The 19,940-nt window shown below is 33.2% G+C and overlaps 1 protein-coding gene across 3 annotated transcripts in view; it reads right to left on the bottom strand.

The window, feature by feature from the left end:
* The window catches only part of LOC148957841 (uncharacterized), a 111,522-nt gene that overhangs the window by 50,421 nt on the left and 41,161 nt on the right, over window positions 1–19,940 (bottom strand). Inside the window, exons 1-4 of one of the 3 annotated variants that reach the window (XR_016145036.1) lie at window positions 15,478–16,200; window positions 14,057–14,179; window positions 13,010–13,059; window positions 8,013–8,061 (exon numbers count right to left, since the gene is read on the bottom strand). The exons of 1 other annotated variant lie outside the window; for it this stretch is intronic. The gene's annotated coding sequence lies outside the window, so the exon portion shown is untranslated. Of the gene's footprint in view, window positions 1–8,012; window positions 8,062–13,009; window positions 13,060–14,056; window positions 14,180–15,477; window positions 16,201–19,940 lie in introns of those variants that run through there. One more of the 3 variants, XR_016145037.1, reaches the window with a different exon arrangement.

Genomic DNA, 19,940 nt, shown 5'->3' on the forward strand with positions numbered 1-19,940 from the left:
AGCACAACAAATAATGCTCTAAAGTATTAAAGAGAAAAAAAGAAAAATAAAAAGATTTAATGGATTGAAAGAAGGAGTTTCAAGTGAGGAGTATGAAGGATTAATTTGGCGAAAAGAGGACGGGGGCAGCACAACAAATAATGCTCTAAAGTATTAAAGAGAAAAAAAGAAAAATAAAAAGATTTAATGGATTGAAAGAAGGAGTTTTAAGTGAGGATTATCAAGAATTAATTTGGCGAAAAGAGGACGGGGGCAGCACAACAAAAAATGCTCTAAAGTATTAAAGAGAAAAAAAGAAAAATAAAAAGATTTAATGGATTTAAAGAAGGAGTTTCAAGTGAGGATTATCAAGGATTAATTTAACGAAAAGAGGACGGGGGCAGCACAACAAATAATGCGCTAAAGTATCAAAGAGAAAAATAGAAAAATAAAAAGATTTAATGGATTGAAAGAAGGAGTTTCAAGTGAGGAGTATGAAGGATTAATTTGGCGAAAAGAGGACGGGGGCAGCACAACAAATAATGCTCTAAAGTATTAAAGAGAAAAAAAGAAAAATAAAAAGATTCAATGGATTGAAAGAAGGAGTTTCAAGTGAGGATTATCAAGGATTAATTTAACGAAAAGAGGACGGGGGCAGCACAACAAATAATGCTCTAAAGTATTAAAGAGAAAAAAGAAAAATAAAAAGATTTAATGGATTAAAAGAAGGAGTTTCAAGTGAGGATTATCAAGGATTAATTTAACGAAAAGAGGACAGGGGCAGAACAACAAATAATGCTCTAAAGTATCAAAGAGAAAAAAAGAAAAAGAAAAAGATTTAATGGATTTAAAGAAGGAGTTTCAAGTGAGGATTATCAAGGATTAATTAAACGAAAAGAGGACAGGGGCAGCACAACAAATAATGCTCTAAAGTATCAAAGAGAAAAAAAGGAAAATAAAAAGATTTAATGGATTTAAAGAAGGAGTTTCCAGTGAGGATTATCAAGGATTAATTTAACGAAAAGAGGACAGGGGCAGAACAACAAATAATGCTCTAAAGTATCAAAGAGAAAAAAAGAAAAAGAAAAAGATTTAATGGATTTAAAGAAGGAGTTTCAAGTGAGGATTATCAAGGATTAATTAAACGAAAAGAGGACAGGGGCAGAACAACAAATAATGCTCTAAAGTATTAAAGAGAAAAAAGAAAAATAAAAAGATTTAATGGATTAAAAGAAGGAGTTTCAAGTGAGGATTATCAAGGATTAATTAAACGAAAAGAGGACAGGGGCAGAACAACAAATAATGCTCTAAAGTATCAAAGAGAAAAAAAGAAAAATAAAAAGATTTAATGGATTAAAAGAAGGAGTTTCAAGTGAGGATTATCAAGGATTAATTTAACGAAAAGAGGACAGGGGCAGAACAACAAATAATGCTCTAAAGTATCAAAGAGAAAAAAAGAAAAAGAAAAAGATTTAATGGATTTAAAGAAGGAGTTTCAAGTGAGGATTATCAAGGATTAATTAAACGAAAAGAGGACAGGGGAAGAACAACAAATAATGCTCTAAAGTATCAAAGAGAAAAAAAGAAAAATAAAAAGATTTAAAGGATTGAAAGAAGGAGTTTCAAGTGAGGATTATCAAGGATTAATTTAACGAAAAGAGGACGGGGGCAGAACAACAAATAATGCGCTAAAGTATCAAAGAGAAAAATAGAAAAATAAAAAGATTTAATGGATTGAAAGAAGGAGTTTCAAGTGAGGAGTATGAAGGATTAATTTGGCGAAAAGAGGACGGGGGCAGCACAACAAATAATGCTCTAAAGTATTAAAGAGAAAAAAAGAAAAATAAAAAGATTTAATGGATTGAAAAAAGGAGTTTTAAGTGAGGATTATCAAGGATTAATTTGGCGAAAAGAGGACGGGGGCAGCGCAACAAATAATGCTCTAAAGTATTAAAGAGAAAAAAAGAAAAATAAAAAGATTGAATGGATTTTCAAGTGTAAGAAGGAGTTTCAAGTGAGGATTATCAAGGATTAATTTAACGAAAAGACGACAGGGGCAGAACAACAAATAATGCTCTAAAGTATCAAAGAGAAAAAAAAAAAAATAAAAAGATTTAATGGATTTAAAGAAGGAGTTTCAAGTGAGGATTATCAAGGATTAATTTAACGAAAAGAGGACAGGGGCAGAACAACAAATAATGCTCTAAAGTATTAAAGAGAAAAAAAGAAAAATAAAAAGATTTAATGGATTTAAAGAAGGACTTTCAAAAGAAGATAATCAAGGATTAATTTAACGAAAAGAGGACGGGGGCAGAACAAATAAATAATGCTCTAAAGTATTAAAGAGAAAAAAAGAAAAATAAAAAGATTTAATGGATTGAAAGAAGGAGTTTTAAGTGAGGATTATCAAGGATTAATTTGACGAAAAGAGGACGGGGGCAGCACAACAAATAATGCTCTATAGTATCAAAGAGAAAAAAAGAAAAATAAAAAGATTTAATGGATTGAAAGAAGGAGTTTCAAGTGAGGATTATCAAGGATTAATTTAACGAAAAGAGGACAGGGGAAGAACAACAAATAATGCTCTAAAGTATCAAAGAGAAAAAAAGAAAAATAAAAAGATTTAAAGGATTGAAAGAAGGAGTTTCAAGTGAGGAGTATGAAGGATTAATTTAACGAAAAGAGGACAGGGGCAGAACAACAAATAATGCTCTAAAGTATCAAAGAGAAAAAAAGAAAAATAAAAAGATTTAATGGATTGAAAAAAGGAGTTTTAAGTGAGGATTATCAAGGATTAATTTGGCGAAAAGAGGACGGGGGCAGCACAACAAATAATGCTCTAAAGTATTAAAGAGAAAAAAAGAAAAATAAAAAGATTTAATGGATTGAAAAAAGGAGTTTTAAGTGAGGATTATCAAGGATTAATTTGGCGAAAAGAGGACGGGGGCAGCGCAACAAATAATGCTCTAAAGTATTAAAGAGAAAAAAAGAAAAATAAAAAGATTGAATGGATTTTCAAGTGTAAGAAGGAGTTTCAAGTGAGGATTATCAAGGATTAATTTAACGAAAAGACGACAGGGGCAGAACAACAAATAATGCTCTAAAGTATCAAAGAGAAAAAAAAAAAAATAAAAAGATTTAATGGATTTAAAGAAGGAGTTTCAAGTGAGGATTATCAAGGATTAATTTAACGAAAAGAGGACAGGGGCAGAACAACAAATAATGCTCTAAAGTATTAAAGAGAAAAAAAGAAAAATAAAAAGATTTAATGGATTTAAAGAAGGACTTTCAAAAGAAGATAATCAAGGATTAATTTAACGAAAAGAGGACGGGGGCAGAACAAATAAATAATGCTCTAAAGTATTAAAGAGAAAAAAAGAAAAATAAAAAGATTTAATGGATTGAAAGAAGGAGTTTTAAGTGAGGATTATCAAGGATTAATTTGACGAAAAGAGGACGGGGGCAGCACAACAAATAATGCTCTATAGTATCAAAGAGAAAAAAAGAAAAATAAAAAGATTTAATGGATTGAAAGAAGGAGTTTCAAGTGAGGATTATCAAGGATTAATTTAACGAAAAGAGGACAGGGGAAGAACAACAAATAATGCTCTAAAGTATCAAAGAGAAAAAAAGAAAAATAAAAAGATTTAAAGGATTGAAAGAAGGAGTTTCAAGTGAGGAGTATGAAGGATTAATTTAACGAAAAGAGGACAGGGGCAGAACAACAAATAATGCTCTAAAGTATCAAAGAGAAAAAAAGAAAAAGAAAAAGATTTAATGGATTTAAAGAAGGAGTTTCAAGTGAGGATTATCAAGGATTAATTAAACGAAAAGAGGACAGGGGCAGAACAACAAATAATGCTCTAAAGTATTAAAGAGAAAAAAGAAAAATAAAAAGATTTAATGGATTAAAAGAAGGAGTTTCAAGTGAGGATTATCAAGGATTAATTAAACGAAAAGAGGACAGGGGCAGAACAACAAATAATGCTCTAAAGTATCAAAGAGAAAAAAAGAAAAATAAAAAGATTTAATGGATTAAAAGAAGGAGTTTCAAGTGAGGATTATCAAGGATTAATTTAACGAAAAGAGGACAGGGGCAGAACAACAAATAATGCTCTAAAGTATTGAAGAGAAAAAAAGAAAAAGAAAAAGATTTAATGGATTTAAAGAAGGAGTTTCAAGTGAGGATTATCAAGGATTAATTAAACGAAAAGAGGACAGGGGAAGAACAACAAATAATGCTCTAAAGTATCAAAGAGAAAAAAAGAAAAATAAAAAGATTTAAAGGATCGAAAGAAGGAGTTTCAAGTGAGGATTATCAAGGATTAATTTAACGAAAAGAGGACAGGGGCAGCACAACAAATAATGCTCTAAAGTATCAAAGAGAAAAAAAGAAAAATAAATAGATTTAATGGATTTAAAGAAGGAGTTTCAAGTGAGGATTATCAAGGATTAATTTGACGAAAAGAGGACAGGGGCAGCACAACAAATAATGCTCTAAAGTATCAAAGAGAAAAAAAGAAAAATAAAAAGATTTAAAGGATTGAAAGAAGGAGTTTCAAGTGAGGATTATCAAGGATTAATTTAACGAAAAGAGGACGGGGGCAGAACAACAAATAATGCGCTAAAGTATCAAAGAGAAAAATAGAAAAATAAAAAGATTTAATGGATTGAAAGAAGGAGTTTCAAGTGAGGAGTATGAAGGATTAATTTGGCGAAAAGAGGACGGGGGCAGCACAACAAATAATGCTCTAAAGTATTAAAGAGAAAAAAAGAAAAATAAAAAGATTTAATGGATTGAAAAAAGGAGTTTTAAGTGAGGATTATCAAGGATTAATTTGGCGAAAAGAGGACGGGGGCAGCGCAACAAATAATGCTCTAAAGTATTAAAGAGAAAAAAAGAAAAATAAAAAGATTGAATGGATTTTCAAGTGTAAGAAGGAGTTTCAAGTGAGGATTATCAAGGATTAATTTAACGAAAAGACGACAGGGGCAGAACAACAAATAATGCTCTAAAGTATCAAAGAGAAAAAAAAAAAAATAAAAAGATTTAATGGATTTAAAGAAGGAGTTTCAAGTGAGGATTATCAAGGATTAATTTAACGAAAAGAGGACAGGGGCAGAACAACAAATAATGCTCTAAAGTATTAAAGAGAAAAAAAGAAAAATAAAAAGATTTAATGGATTTAAAGAAGGACTTTCAAAAGAAGATAATCAAGGATTAATTTAACGAAAAGAGGACGGGGGCAGAACAAATAAATAATGCTCTAAAGTATTAAAGAGAAAAAAAGAAAAATAAAAAGATTTAATGGATTGAAAGAAGGAGTTTTAAGTGAGGATTATCAAGGATTAATTTGACGAAAAGAGGACGGGGGCAGCACAACAAATAATGCTCTATAGTATCAAAGAGAAAAAAAGAAAAATAAAAAGATTTAATGGATTGAAAGAAGGAGTTTCAAGTGAGGATTATCAAGGATTAATTTAACGAAAAGAGGACAGGGGAAGAACAACAAATAATGCTCTAAAGTATCAAAGAGAAAAAAAGAAAAATAAAAAGATTTAAAGGATTGAAAGAAGGAGTTTCAAGTGAGGAGTATGAAGGATTAATTCAACGAAAAGAGGACGGGGCAGAACAACAAATAATGCGCTAAAGTATCAAAGAGAAAAATAGAAAAGTAAAAAGATTTAATGGATTTAAAGAAGGAGTTTCAAGTGAGGAGTATGAAGGATTAATTTGGCGAAAAGAGAACAGGGGCAGAACAACAAATAATGCTCTAAAGTATCAAAGAGAAAAAAAGAAAAATAAAAAGATTTAATGGATTTAAAGAAGGAGTTTCAAGTGAGGATTATCAAGGATTAATTTAACGAAAAGAGGACGGGGGCAGAACAACAAATAATGCTCTAAAGTATTAAAGAGAAAAAAAGAAAAATAAAAAGATTTAATGGATTGAAAGAAGGAGTTTTAAGTGAGGATTATCAAGGATAAATTTAACGAAAAGAGGACAAGGGCAGAACAACAAATAATGCTCTAAAGTATTAAAGAGAAAAAAAGAAAAATAAAAAGATTTAATGGATTGAAAGAAGGAGTTTTAAGTGAGGATTATCAAGGATTAATTTGGCGAAAAGAGGACAGGGGCAGAACAACAAATAATGCTCTAAAGTATCAAAGAGAAAAAAAGAAAAATAAAAAGATTTAATGGATTTAAAGAAGGAGTTTCAAGTGAGGATTATCAAGGATTAATTTAACGAAAAGAGGACGGGGGCAGAACAACAAATAATGCTCTAAAGTATTAAAGAGAAAAAAAGAAAAATAAAAAGATTTAATGGATTGAAAGAAGGAGTTTTAAGTGAGGATTATCAAGGATTAATTTGGCGAAAAGAGGACGGGGGCAGCACAACAAATAATGCTCTAAAGTATTAAAGAGAAAAAAAGAAAAATAAAAAGATTTAATGGATTTAAAGAAGGAGTTTCAAGTGAGGATTATCAAGGATTAATTTAACGAAAAGAGGACGGGGGCAGCACAACAAATAATGCGCTAAAGTATCAAAGAGAAAAATAGAAAAATAAAAAGATTTAATGGATTGAAAGAAGGAGTTTCAAGTGAGGAGTATGAAGGATTAATTTGGCGAAAAGAGGACGGGGGCAGCACAACAAATAATGCTCTAAAGTATTAAAGAGAAAAAAAGAAAAATAAAAAGATTTAATGGATTGAAAGAAGGAGTCTCAAGTGAGGATTATCAAGGATTAATTTAACGAAAAGAGGACGGGGGCAGCACAACAAATAATGCTTTAAAGTATTAAAGAGAAAAAAAGAAAAATAAAAAGATTTAATGGATTGAAAGAAGAAGTTTCAAGTGAGGATTATCAAGGATTAATTTAACGAAAAGAGGACGGGGGCAGCACAACAAATAATGCTCTAAAGTATTAAAGAGAAAAAAAGAAAAATAAAAAGATTTAATGGATTAAAAGAAGGAGTTTCAAGTGAGGATTATCAAGGATTAATTTAACGAAAAGAGGACAGGGGCAGAACAACAAATAATGCTCTAAAGTATCAAAGAGAAAAAAAGAAAAATAAAAAGATTTAATGGATTTAAAGAAGGAGTTTCAAGTGAGGATTATCAAGGATTAATTTAACGAAAAGAGGACAGGGGCAGAACAACAAATAATGCTCTAAAGTATCAAAGAGAAAAAAAGGAAAATAAAAAGATTTAATGGATTGAAAGAAGGAGTTTTAAGTGAGGATTATCAAGGATTAATTTAACGAAAAGAGGACAGGGGCAGAACAACAAATAATGCACTAAAGTATTAAAGAGAAAAAAAGAAAAAATAAAAAGATTTAATGGATTTAAAGAAGGAGTTTCAAGTGAGGATTATCAAGGATTAATTTAACGAAAAGAGGACAGGGGCAGAACAACAAATAATGCTCTAAAGTATCAAAGAGAAAAAAAGGAAAATAAAAAGATTTAATGGATTGAAAGAAGGAGTTTTAAGTGAGGATTATCAAGGATTAATTTAACGAAAAGAGGACGGGGGCAGCACAACAAATAATGCTCTAAAGTATCAAAGAGAAAAAAAGGAAAATAAAAAGATTTAATGGATTGAAAGAAGGAGTTTCAAGTGAGGTTTATCAAGGATTAATTTAACGAAAAGAGGACAGGGGCAGAACAACAAATAATGCTCTAAAGTATCAAAGAGAAAAAAAGAAAAAAAAAGATTTAAGGGATTTAAAGAAGGAGTTTAAAGTCGGGATTATCAAGGATTTATTTAACGAAAAGAGGACGGGGGCAGCACAACAAATAATGCTCTAAAGTATTAAAGAGAAAAAAAGAAAAATAAAAAGATTTAATGGATTTAAAGAAGGACTTTCAAAAGAAGATAATCAAGGATTAATTTAACGAAAAGAGGACGGGGGCAGAACAAAAAATAATGCTCTAAAGTATTAAAAAAGAAAAATAAAAAGAATAGAATCAAATGTTTATATTAGGAAGACAAAGCAGGTATTTTCTTAAAAAGTGAACAAAATAGCACTTACCATGCTCCTCGTTATTCATACACAATTCTCCGTAACCAAGTATTATGATCTGCAACAGAATTCATATTTTGAGAGTTTTTACGAAGAAAAAGGGTTTTGATATCTGGGCTGGGGTTTGAATTGTTTTCTGTAATGTGCCATGTGACTCTCCTTCTCTATTTGCCAACTGTGGTCCCTTTTGGACAAACACCCAGAAAGTTGGAGAAAAAAGGGCAGGCATTTTATTTCTGGTTGTAGTTTCAAAAACTTGGAGCAAGACCCCAGTCAGGGTACTCTTTGTTCTCTGTTCTCAGGGATTCTTTGTTCTCAGGTGCCATATGCTTCTAACTTTTACAGCAGAATCGCACAGTCAGTAGTGTAAAATGCTTTTCTAAGAATATGGCTAATTGAGATACACATTATATATTGACACCAAAAGCCAATAGTTTTAATGCATTAATAATATATTACCCATTATTTTACAGGAATGATGAAGACTCAGAACAAAGACTTCCATCACGTGTTCCATTTCTCAAAGGTTTCAGGTCCAGGGGCTATTTGAAAATCGAATTCTTAAGGACTATGTAGCATGCTGAAAACCATAGTTTTTACAAGGATAATGGAAATACAGTAAAGTCAATACCACGTAGCAGGGTAGACATAATTGGAGGGCCAGGGGGGAGGGGGGAGTTTAGTTCATGAGCTCAGTTAAAAGTAAAGCTTACGCAACATAAACAGGTAGAAATTAATAACAAAATCGAATGGTTTCAGGAAGGTTCAATATGCGAAAGCCTAGCGCAACCAACTCAATGCTTGGTGCTAAGTGCATTTTAGAAATTGTTAGGTGGCTACCTTTTTCCCCTTTTTTATGCAAGAGAATATGAAATGACTTTTTAAAAAACTTTTATTGAAAGGGTTATCAAGCCAGAAGCCTTTGCTGGTGATCAGCAAAGAGCTTTTAATTACAATTATTGGGCCTCTTTTACCAAAAGGGAGACGATGCTCGTATTATACTTAGTAAGGGGTGCTCAGACTACTTTTTTTGGGTCAAGAATTTCGGCAAAGTTTATTTTAAAGATACACAATTACAGATGGCTATTCATTTATAGATATAATGTGCCCTGTGAAAAGAGAATGGAATATTTGATACCAAAATTCTTCAATAAAGTAAAACTGGGATGGTGAAGAAAAGCAGGGGATACATGAATACAAAATTAGAATCAAAGACGTTATCTCCGTTAAAGACTATAGCCGTCGTATTTGACAAAAACCTCCTGCGAGAAAAAATTGTTTTCCAGTAATTTCCTGTAACCAGTGGATTTTCAAAATTCAAACGGAAAACAGAAACAATTGTAAAACAAAACCCCTTCTTGGGACCATGAATTTCTAAAGTAATTTGTTTGGTATGTTGAAATGAGAAAAATGTTAAAAAAGTAGAGAAAAATTGCAAACTGTCGTCTGGAAAATTTTTTGGGACAAATTTCATGCTGGAAATTAATTTGTTTCTGTTGCTGGTTTGAATAATATCCCTCAGTGCCAGAAATTATGGAGGGTATGCCCCCCTCCCCCCCCCCCCCCAATCAGCGATCTTGTCAGAAAATTAGGGCTTTTGTCGGATAATTGACGACCATTTAACGTCTCGAAACTACTGCGAGAAATCGTTCTGAAATGTATCTTAAGCAAATCTTAGGGGCGTAATTGCCAGATAGGGTCTGGAGCACAGGCTACCAGATTTTCTGCTCGCTTTTTGCTCGCAAGTGATCCGCACTTCCCCTTTTTTACACCAGGGGCCTCTATAACCTCTCTGTGCCCGAGCATGATGGGAAGGTAAATCTCTTCCGTGGAAGAAAAACATGAATATTGAAACAAATCGAGTGGTTTGAGGGCAATCAAAAATTAATCCCACTGAATTATTTTGAAACGGGAATTTTTTCTTCAAACGAAATCTTCAAACGCTAGAAAAATCTAGTTTGACTTCGTTAAACTTCCGAAATGGCAAAAAAATAATCTTTTATGTTGTTTGCGTATCAATTTTCATTTTTTTCATCTCCTTTGACATAAACTTACGAGGTGTGCAGCTCATCTTCACTTTCTTTTCTTTTGCCCTCTGCATCCAAGAAATTCGAGTCTATGGGTTGAACCAACGCCTATACTGGCTCTTCATTCTGGTTCTCATCGAGATTTACACAGAGACTTAAAAAATATCTAGGAAACCGAAACTTTTGGCACTGAATTTTTTGGCATTTAATGTACTCCTAACGAGATATGAGCTTCGTTGTAAATGTACTTTGCAGATTATTGCATTTTCTTCAGAGGTGTATTCCAATACAGATATGCAGTGAGGAAGCATCTCTTAACGCTCCTTCAGAGTGGCTCAATAAGAATTCTTGAATTCTAGACAAACTTTGAAAGTTTGGAGCAGGCACAAAGCCAGCACTGAGAAGGTGTTGTGAGAGGTTTCCCTCAAAGAAACGAGATGCATAAAAAGACGCTCTTGTTACGCTTTTGCCATCTCGGCAACAACTCCCTTTTCATGTAAAATAAGTCACTTAAATAATAATATACAAACAAAAGATGATTAAGGGCTAAGAAAATATGATAGGTTCATTCATTTAATTAAACACGAAAACGAGACTACGGATACTAAATTGTCCAATCATATTAGAGGAGGCTATTCCTGTTACAGTGTGGTGTTGGTGGGGGGGGGGGGGGGGGGGGGGGGTTAAGCCGAGCAAAGGAAAGATCGGCATGTCATTGATCGAAACGAAAGCGTTCGTTGCTTGTTCTTTTGAGGTAAAAAATTCAGTAAAAGTATTGTAAAGCCTTCAAGGACTTTTTATCTCGTACTTGGCTGAGAGTTTTTGGAATGAAAACGTTTTAACATTTATTTTTGTAATTTTCCTTTGTTGTATAAAAAAGTATGATGAAGTCAGCCCCGTAGAGCCATATGCTTTTATCATTAAAAACTTTCATTTTCATACCGGCAATACACATTATGGACTCCGAACTGGGGTTTAGTGCTAGGGGTCTCAGGGCAGTGGTGGCGCTAGAAATTCCCCGACGGAGGGACTTGACCTTCTGACAAGGAGGTTAGGCAATCGAAAAGAAAACATGGAATCCCAGTTGCACAAACATTTAGATTATGAAAGGACATGAATTTAACAAACAAGAAAGAGCATCTATTCAGAGATTATGGATTAATATTTCATGTGGGTTACTCGCTTTTATAATAAAATGTCCCTAAAAAACAAAGACATAAATGAAGAAAGTTCTTTGTAGATCTTTCCGTGATATTTCTATATTCTCAATATTCTAAACTTTTCTGAGTAATAAAAAGACGTCATTTAATAATATGGTAGTTTGCAAATTATTGTTCGTGTCACAGTAAACAAGTCCAAGAAAGATAATACCTGAGGCGGCACCATAGTTACCGCAGAAGGCGGATAAATTTTCGAATTTTACTGATCCTAGTTCGCTGGAAAATGCAATCATTGATGCAATTGTTCTACCTTTCAATACAACCTTACTCTTAGAATTAATGTCCACAGGCAGAATGCTATTTGATGGTTTTAATCGATTTTCTAGTAATCATTCTCGTCATTCGCGCACCCTACATTGAAACATTGTAATGGGGGGTTTGGTTCTCAGTCTCACTGGTTTCAGTTTGCCAATTCAAACATGTCTCTTGAGATCTTCTGAAATTCTGACTTTCTAGAGTAAAGTTCCAGTTAAGACCCCTATACTAAAGCCTTCAAACAGGTAACAACTTCCCCTTGTACTGGAATATACTTTGCAGGTGTGAACAGAAATTAGACCTTAGAAAAGTAATTTAACATCATTGTTGGCTTTATTATCCAAGGAAGTCTATTTTAAAATCAACCACTAGACTATTTGTGATAAATTAGAACAGGGTCCTATTGAATACAATGCTCTCTGTTTAAGGGATAGTTCTTTAATTGTCCAATATAAGTTCTTTCTCTGACCTTACTTACATGATAATTGTCAAAGTATTATTTGCATGAAAATTAATGAAACATTCATTAAAAGTAAGGCAAAATTTCCGAACTACTAAATGTTCAAGATGCTTTGAAAAATAGCAGTGATGTTGAAACCAACTCAGATTCACAACGTATTCAGTCCCACAAGATAGACTGTTTTCGGCTTTTTGGCATAGGAGAGTGTACCATGGTGTTTGTACATAATGGTCTTATTTTAAGTATGACAGGTACCCCTAAAAATTATCTGACTGCTTGTAGGACAGGATAAGATTAAACCACCTCACAATTCACTAGGTAGAATGCAAATTTGAATCTAATTAAAAAAATTCACTGTATGAAATTAGTAACCAATTGTCTTGTTTTAAGAATATCAGATACCAAAAAATGAAACCCCTAAATCTTCCCTGACTACTTGAAGGATGGGATAAAATTAAACTAGAGCACAATTCATTACATACTAACACAATTTTGGATCTGATTAAAAAATATTTGAAATTCTCTTAAAGAAATTGGTAGCTAAGTGTCCTAAATCTAGAATGACAGCTACCAAAATAAAAAAACTACTAAAAATTCTCTGATTGCTTCAACAAAAAGATAACATTAACCAAGTGTATAATTCATTAACGATTTTAAAATCCTTGGATGAAAGCGTACAATTTATTACCTAGAATCCAATTTTGAATGTAACTAAAAAAATAGTTTGAATTCATTGAATGAAATTGTTAGCCAATGGAATGACGGATACCAAAATAAAAAAAACAATATTTTGAAAAAGGAACTAAGAAATTTTTCATAGAATCTGTGACAAAAAATTTTTCACTTCAAACACCTTCAAATGAGTTAAAATACATTCCAAACACCATTAGAAGTGCTCTTGATAAACTGCTAGGAAAAATTTGGAACAAAGCACCAAGTCATTTGAAAATGTTTCTGACAGTGAATTTGTGAAAGAGCTTCAAAAATTTGAAAAACTTCTAAATAAAGTTCATGGTCTTAAAGTAAGAAAAAACTAAAAAATACCTCCATTTAGCTTTCTCCATTTTACATTTCTGTTATCTTCCAAGTGATGTCTGAAAAAAAATTCATCAACATTAAAAAACTATGACCTGCAAAAAGATTAAAGATATTGCAATGTTTGATAAAGGTAAAACTTTCACTCCAAACAACCGAATTAGCCTCATGATATGTTCTTAACAGCACTTCTTGGGAGTTTTCTATTAAATATTTTCAAATAAAGAAGCACAAACATTTTTAAATATAGCTGTGACTGCTGACCTGTTTAGAAAAATAAAAAGAATCCAAAAATTTTGCAAAATTTTATTGTCATTTGAGAAATCTTGAAATGTGTAAAAATACATTATCAAAACCATTAGAAATTTTTTTGATGAATTTCTAGATCATATTTCGAAAGAAGAACATGAGTAATTTTTCAAAAATATCTGTGACCACAGACGTTTAAAAAAAATTCAAGAATCCAAAAACTTTATAACAATTTTTTTTCGCTTGAAAACCCTTTAAATGCGTGAAAATACATTCTGAACACCGTTAAAAGTGCTTTTGATGAATGTAAAGCAAAGCAGATCATGAAATCATTTGAAGCCCACTGGTTGCATAAATTGTGCAATTAAATTTTTATTCAAAGTGCTATGTACCAAAGTTATGCAGACCCCTAGGACAAGAAATCTCGTGGTTTTCTGAATGACATTGTTTCAGAGGAAGTTTTCTGGGAAAAGCCTCATCTATGATCCCTATTGAACTGGTGCGGGTGTCTATAATAGATACTTTTAATGGCCATTCTTTAAGCACATTCTAAGGTGCCTCCTACAGAACAATTTTGAAAATCAAAATTTTGTGTGAAAATTCAAGTTTCCGCACGCAAAGTTAGCCACACTGAAATGATCTAGCGAATGCATTTGCCCCACATTACAGAGACTGAGTCTTGCTTTTCGTTCTTTGCTGGCTCATACAAATAAAGCTAGGGGTTTTTTAAACCTTCATCTGAAAAAGAACTGCTTTTTATAGAAAGCTTTTTCAAACAAAACCGTGATAATATTTTGTTTTCCTTACCTTGAAATAATGTTTTAATTGGTTGTTGATCCATGTGGACGACCGCCATTTTCATTCGACATATTTATACCGGAAACGAGGCTGCAGCTTGAAATCCGCACACTGTTTTGAGATCAGTGGGGCCTCAAATTATAGGTAAAAAAGACATTCGATGTGGAGGAAATATAATTTTTACGAAACTTCGAAACTGGATTCTGTTTAAACTCTAAAATCGGGGAACATTAAAAATTCAGAGGAAAAAATAAATAGTGTCACCAGTTTCAAATTTAAATTTTACCTTCCCCCCCCCCCCCCCTATACTCTCCTTGGAACCGCCTGTGGTATGTTCTAGCCATCAAAAGAACATCTATTGCATGACGATTCAATAATCATCTATTGCATGACGATTCAATTTGATCTTTATTTGCAAATAAACAATTCTGCCTTAGGATACGTACATTAGGCTAGCTACTCGAATAGTTAAACAGTCGATGAACCTGACCCAAAATTTGGCCATAACCATGCAGAGCATCAACAACAATTTGATCTTTACAATCTCGAACTCGCACGTTTTACAACAGGGCCTCCAAAAGCTCTATAGATAATCTAGGTGGTGGCAATGCCTACCACGAAGCTAGAAAGTGCTATCTACATCGTTCAAGCTAGGCTTACAGAAATAGCCTTTTTAATCTCAATGGAAACTTTGTTATGTTGTCCCTTAAACGAGCTTTTTATACTTATAGAGTTTTTGTTAGAGTACCCCTAAAAACAGGTGCCACTAAAGATAAGTGCCTTTAATGTGTCCTTGGGTCATAATTATTAAGAACAGCTAGCGATAATTGCCTAGGATCTTGTCAATGTTTTCAATATTAGATGCATATTCTGGCCGTCCTTAGAATAGATATTTTACAAGGCATTCTATTTAAAAATCTTTATCTTGGAAATTTAATTATGATCAATAAGATACAAAGGCCAAATAAAATTCAAAACATTGCTTGGTTCCATGTTTAGGGTATTCGTGCAACAGTCAATCAGTAAAAAAAACTGATTTACAAATTATTATCCATCGTAGTCTTTCTATAAGTTTCAAATCTGTTTTATACTAGACTTTCATAATACGAAACAATAATACCTAATTATGGTTCTAATTTCGCGAAACTTTGTTATCGCGAATTGCTTTAGGCTGTTCTTTATTGCTGGATACATATGGCATTGGGGTGAAAGTGATATTCACAAATACAAAAGCGAAGCAACTGTATAAGCTGCAACCCTGCCCTTCTACCGGGGGGCTTCAATGCATCGCCTTAAATTTTTGGCCATGTTTGATTACAACACAAGCTTTGTGTTTAGCGACAACAAGAAGCAGATAGATCAGGAATTCAAATTTCACCTTTAAAGAGATAAATAAATCAATGTCCAAGAAGAGAATAAACGTTCTTTACCTCATTTTCCGTTTATTGGTAAGAGTTTACAGAATCACTGAGTAAACCAAGGATTTCACAGAAAATAAATCTTCAAAATATCATGGCGGGACTCTGTTCAACGAAATTTGGCGGGCTTTTCGAAGGTCTCTGTTTTGGCGGTCTTTCATGGCAAAGCATTCTTGCCTCACCCTCTTTACAATGATATGATTGGTTGATAAGAACAACAAGCCAGCATGATTGACAGGATCCCATATTGTTATTTTAATATCGTTCATTTTTATTGGTTAGTTTCAAACAATCCCTCTGCCACATATAAAACTGAATGGCGCCAATGAGCCTTCAGTTCCTCCTTCTGATAAGTGGTGCCGGTCTCCGTCTATTGACGTCGCACACAACACTGTCAGAATGGTATCCCGAAGGAGACAAAGGGATATGGTGGGGGCTAGCCTGTACTCTGACTTGTGGTGCCGGTCTCCGTCTATTGACGTTGCACACAACGCTTGTCAGATAGAGGGTATTCCTAGGAGACAAAGGGATACCTTCGTTGGCTAGCCCCCGACGAGGAACCTTTTTTTGGCCTTCAAGGCAGAGTGATATAGGTCTCACAGTAAACAGTGAGAAATGCCTAGCGCAACATATAGCCTCTCCTCTGCAGCTCATCCCCGCCTTCTCGTGGTGTTGGCTGTTTTCGCCAATGGGGCAACTGAGTCGGGGCGAACGTCCAGCGCCCTAGAAATTAAACTGGACCAAAATTGCCGTGGGGTTTAAACTACTTCTCCAAAACACCCGGTCAGTATAGAGCACTATATATTTTCAACCATATGGCATAAATATAAAGATTTACTCCATTTTTAAATGTCCTCCATACGTTATAAAAGAGAAGTTGTTCATAAATACGAGGGTATAGCTTAAAGGTCTGAAAAAGGGGCATAAAGCCAATGAATCCTTGTTTCCCCAATTCTTATTCAACAGCACCTATTTGCAATATAGAATTTATAGGTTGAGATGATTTGTTATGGCAGTCTTTTGCTAACGAATTCAACAGTCTGATACCCAAAATAATATGAATAAATTTATAGACTTAGTAGAAATATACATTTTGTTATATATATATATACATCCTCATCTACAAGAGGCCTGCTATGATCTTTGCAGACGTGCTACAAATGGGCAAATACGTGCAATAACGCTAGGTTTCAAATCAAGCTTCTATCTAAACTGCTTATTGGAATGGGGAAGGCTCGACCCTGAAATTAGACTATCCAGCTCTGTGAATCTTTTCATGAAAAATTTACTGTCAATTAACCGCCCAGCCCCAAAGCCGGTCTATCGTATTTATGATCCAAAAGACTTATCCGTCCTAACACAGCTACGGGTTGGACTCAGTAAGCTAAATTTTCATAAATTCAAAGATAATTTTAGGGATTCTTTGAACCCTTTATGCCCAACAAATGATAGTGTTGAGGACACGGAGCACTATTTTCTGCTCTGCAATACTTATGATTTAAATAGACGTGATCTTCTCAACATTGTTCATGCGATATTGTTGACTCATGGTATATTAAATCTTTCAAAAAAGAGCTACTGAAAGTCACCCTTTATGAACATGAACAGTTACCATTTGATTTGAATGGAAAAGCCTTACGGCAACATTGAAGTATATCCAGGCCAGTATAACTTGCAAAGTCAAAGATTTTGTGTTAAGATACTTCCTTTTTGCCAATAATCAATTAACAAACAGTTCAAAATTTAACAAACTTTCCGAATTCAGTGTGACCTTCTTAGTTCAACTTAAAGCTCAATACTCAAACATAGCCAAATAGAGAGTTGTTGAAATCGTATAAAATTTAGACATTTTCAACAAACTTTCAGTATTCAGTTTGCCCCTCTTAGTTAAATTTATAGCTTGATACTCAATAGTGGCCAACTACAGAGTTGTTGAAATCGTATAAAATTTAGACATTTTCAACAAACTTTCTTAATTCAGTGTGCCCCTCTTAGTTAAACTTAAAGCTTGATACTCAATAGTGGCCAACTAGAGAGTTGTTGAAATCGTATAAAATTTAGACATTTTCAACAAACTTTCAGAATTCAGTGTGCCCCTCTTAGTTAAACTTATAGCTTGATACTCAAAGGTGGCCAAATAGAGAGTTGTTGAAATTGTATAAAAATTAGGCATTTTCAACAAACTTTCAGGATTCAGTGTGCCCCTCTTAGTTAAACTTATAGCTTGATACTCAAAGGTGGCCAAAAAGAGAGTTGTTGAAATCGTATAAAATTTAGACATTTTCAACAAAATTTCAGAATTCAGTGTGCCCCTCTTAGTTAAACTTATAGCTTGATACTCAAAGGTGGCCAAATAGAGAGTTGTTGAAATTGTATAAAAATTAGGCATTTTCAACCAACTTTCAGAATTCAGTGTTCCCCTCTTAGTTAAACTTATAGCTTGATACTCAAAGGTGGCCAAAAAGAGAGTTGTTGAAATCGTATAAAATTTAGACATTTTCAACAAACTTTCAGAATTCAGTGTGCCCTTCCGAGTTTAACTTATAGCTTGATACTAAATGGTAGCCAAATGGAGAGTTGTTGAAATCGTATAAAATTTAGACATTTTCAACAAACTTTCAGTATTCAGTTTGCCCCTCTTAGTTAAATTTATAGCTTGATACTCAATAGTGGCCAACTAGAGAGTTGTTGAAATCGTATAAAATTTAGACATTTTCAACAAACTTTCAGAATTCAGTGTGCCCCTCTTAGTTAAACTTATACCTTGATACTCAATCGTAACCAAATAGAGAGTTGTTGAAATCGTATAAAATTTAGACATTTTCAACAAACTTCCAGAATACAGTGTGCCCACTTAGTTAAATTTGTAGCTTCATACTCAATCATAGCCAAATAGAAAGTTCTTGAAATCGTATAAAATTTAGACATTTTCAACAAACTTTCAGAATTCAGTGCGCCCCTCTTAGTTAAACTTATAGCTTGATGCTCAATAGTGGCCAACTAGAGAGTCGTTGAAATCATATAAAATTTAGACATTTTCAACAAACTTTCAGAATTCAGTGTGCCCCTCTTAGTTAAAATTATAGCTTGATACTCAATGGTGCCCAAATAGAGAGTTGTTGAAATCGTATAAAATTTAGACATTTTCAACAAACTTTCAGAATTCAGTGTGCCCTTCTAAGTTAAACTTATAGCTTGATACTCAAAGGTGGCCAAAAAGAGAGTTGTTGAAATCGTATAAAATTTAGACATTTTCAACAAACTTTCAGAATTCAGTGTGCCCTTCCTATATCAACTTACAGCTTGATACTCAATGGTGCCCAAATAGAGAGTTGATGAAATCGTATAAAATTTAGACATTTTCAACAAACTTTCAGAATTCAGTGTGCCCCTCTTAGTTAAACTTATAGCTTGATACTCAATAGTGGCCAACTAGAGAGTTGTTGGAATCGTATAAAATTTAGACATTTTCTACAAACTTACAGAGTCCTTCTTAGTTAAACTTATAGCTTGATACTCAATCGTAGACAATTAGAGAGTTGTTGAAAACGTATAAAAATTAGACATTTCCAACAAACTTTCAGAATTCAGTGTGCCCCTCTTAGTTAAACTTATAGCTTGATACTCAATAGTGGCCAACTAGAGAGTTGTTGAAATTGTATAAAATTTAGACATTTTCAACAAACTTTCAGAATTCAGTGTGCCCCTCTTAGTTAAACTTATAGCTTGATACTCAATAGTGGCCAACTAGAGAGTTGTTGGAATCGTATAAAATTTAGACATTTTCAACAAACTTTCAGAATTCAGTGTGCCCCTCTTAGTTAAACTTATAGCTTGATACTCAAAGGTGGCCAAAAAGAGAGTTGTTGAAATCGTATAAAATTTAGACATTTTCAACAAAATTTCAGAATTCAGTGTGCCCCTCTTAGTTAAACTTATAGCTTGATACTCAGACATAGCCAAATAGAGAGTTGTTGAAATCGTATAAAAATTAGACATTTTCAACAAACTTTCCTATTTCAGTGTGCCCTTCTTAGTTCACCTGATACCTTGATACTCAATCGTAACCAAATAGAGAGTTGTTGAAATCGTATAAAAATTAGACATTTTCAACAAGCTTTCAGAATTCAGTGTGCCCCTCTTAGTTAAACTTATAGCTTGATACTCAATAGTGACCAACTACAGAGTTGGTGAAATCGTATAAAATTTAGACATTTCCAACAAACTTTCAGAATTCAGTGTGCCCCTCTTAGTTAAACTTATAGCTTGATACTCAAAGGTGGCCAAAAAGAGAGTTGTTGAAATCGTTTAAAATTTAGACATTTTCAACAAATTTTCAGAATTCAGTGCGCCCCTCTTAGTTAAACTTATAGCTTGATGCTCAATATTGGCCAACTAGAGAGTCGTTGAAATTGTATAAAATTTAGACATTTTCAACAAACTTTCAGAATTCAGTGTGCCCCTCTTAGTTAAAA

The sequence above is a fragment of the Rhopilema esculentum genome, chromosome 20, assembly GCF_057945365.1.
Source record: "Rhopilema esculentum isolate cy_ngs chromosome 20, ASM5794536v1, whole genome shotgun sequence".
NCBI lineage: Eukaryota > Metazoa > Cnidaria > Scyphozoa > Rhizostomeae > Rhizostomatidae > Rhopilema > Rhopilema esculentum.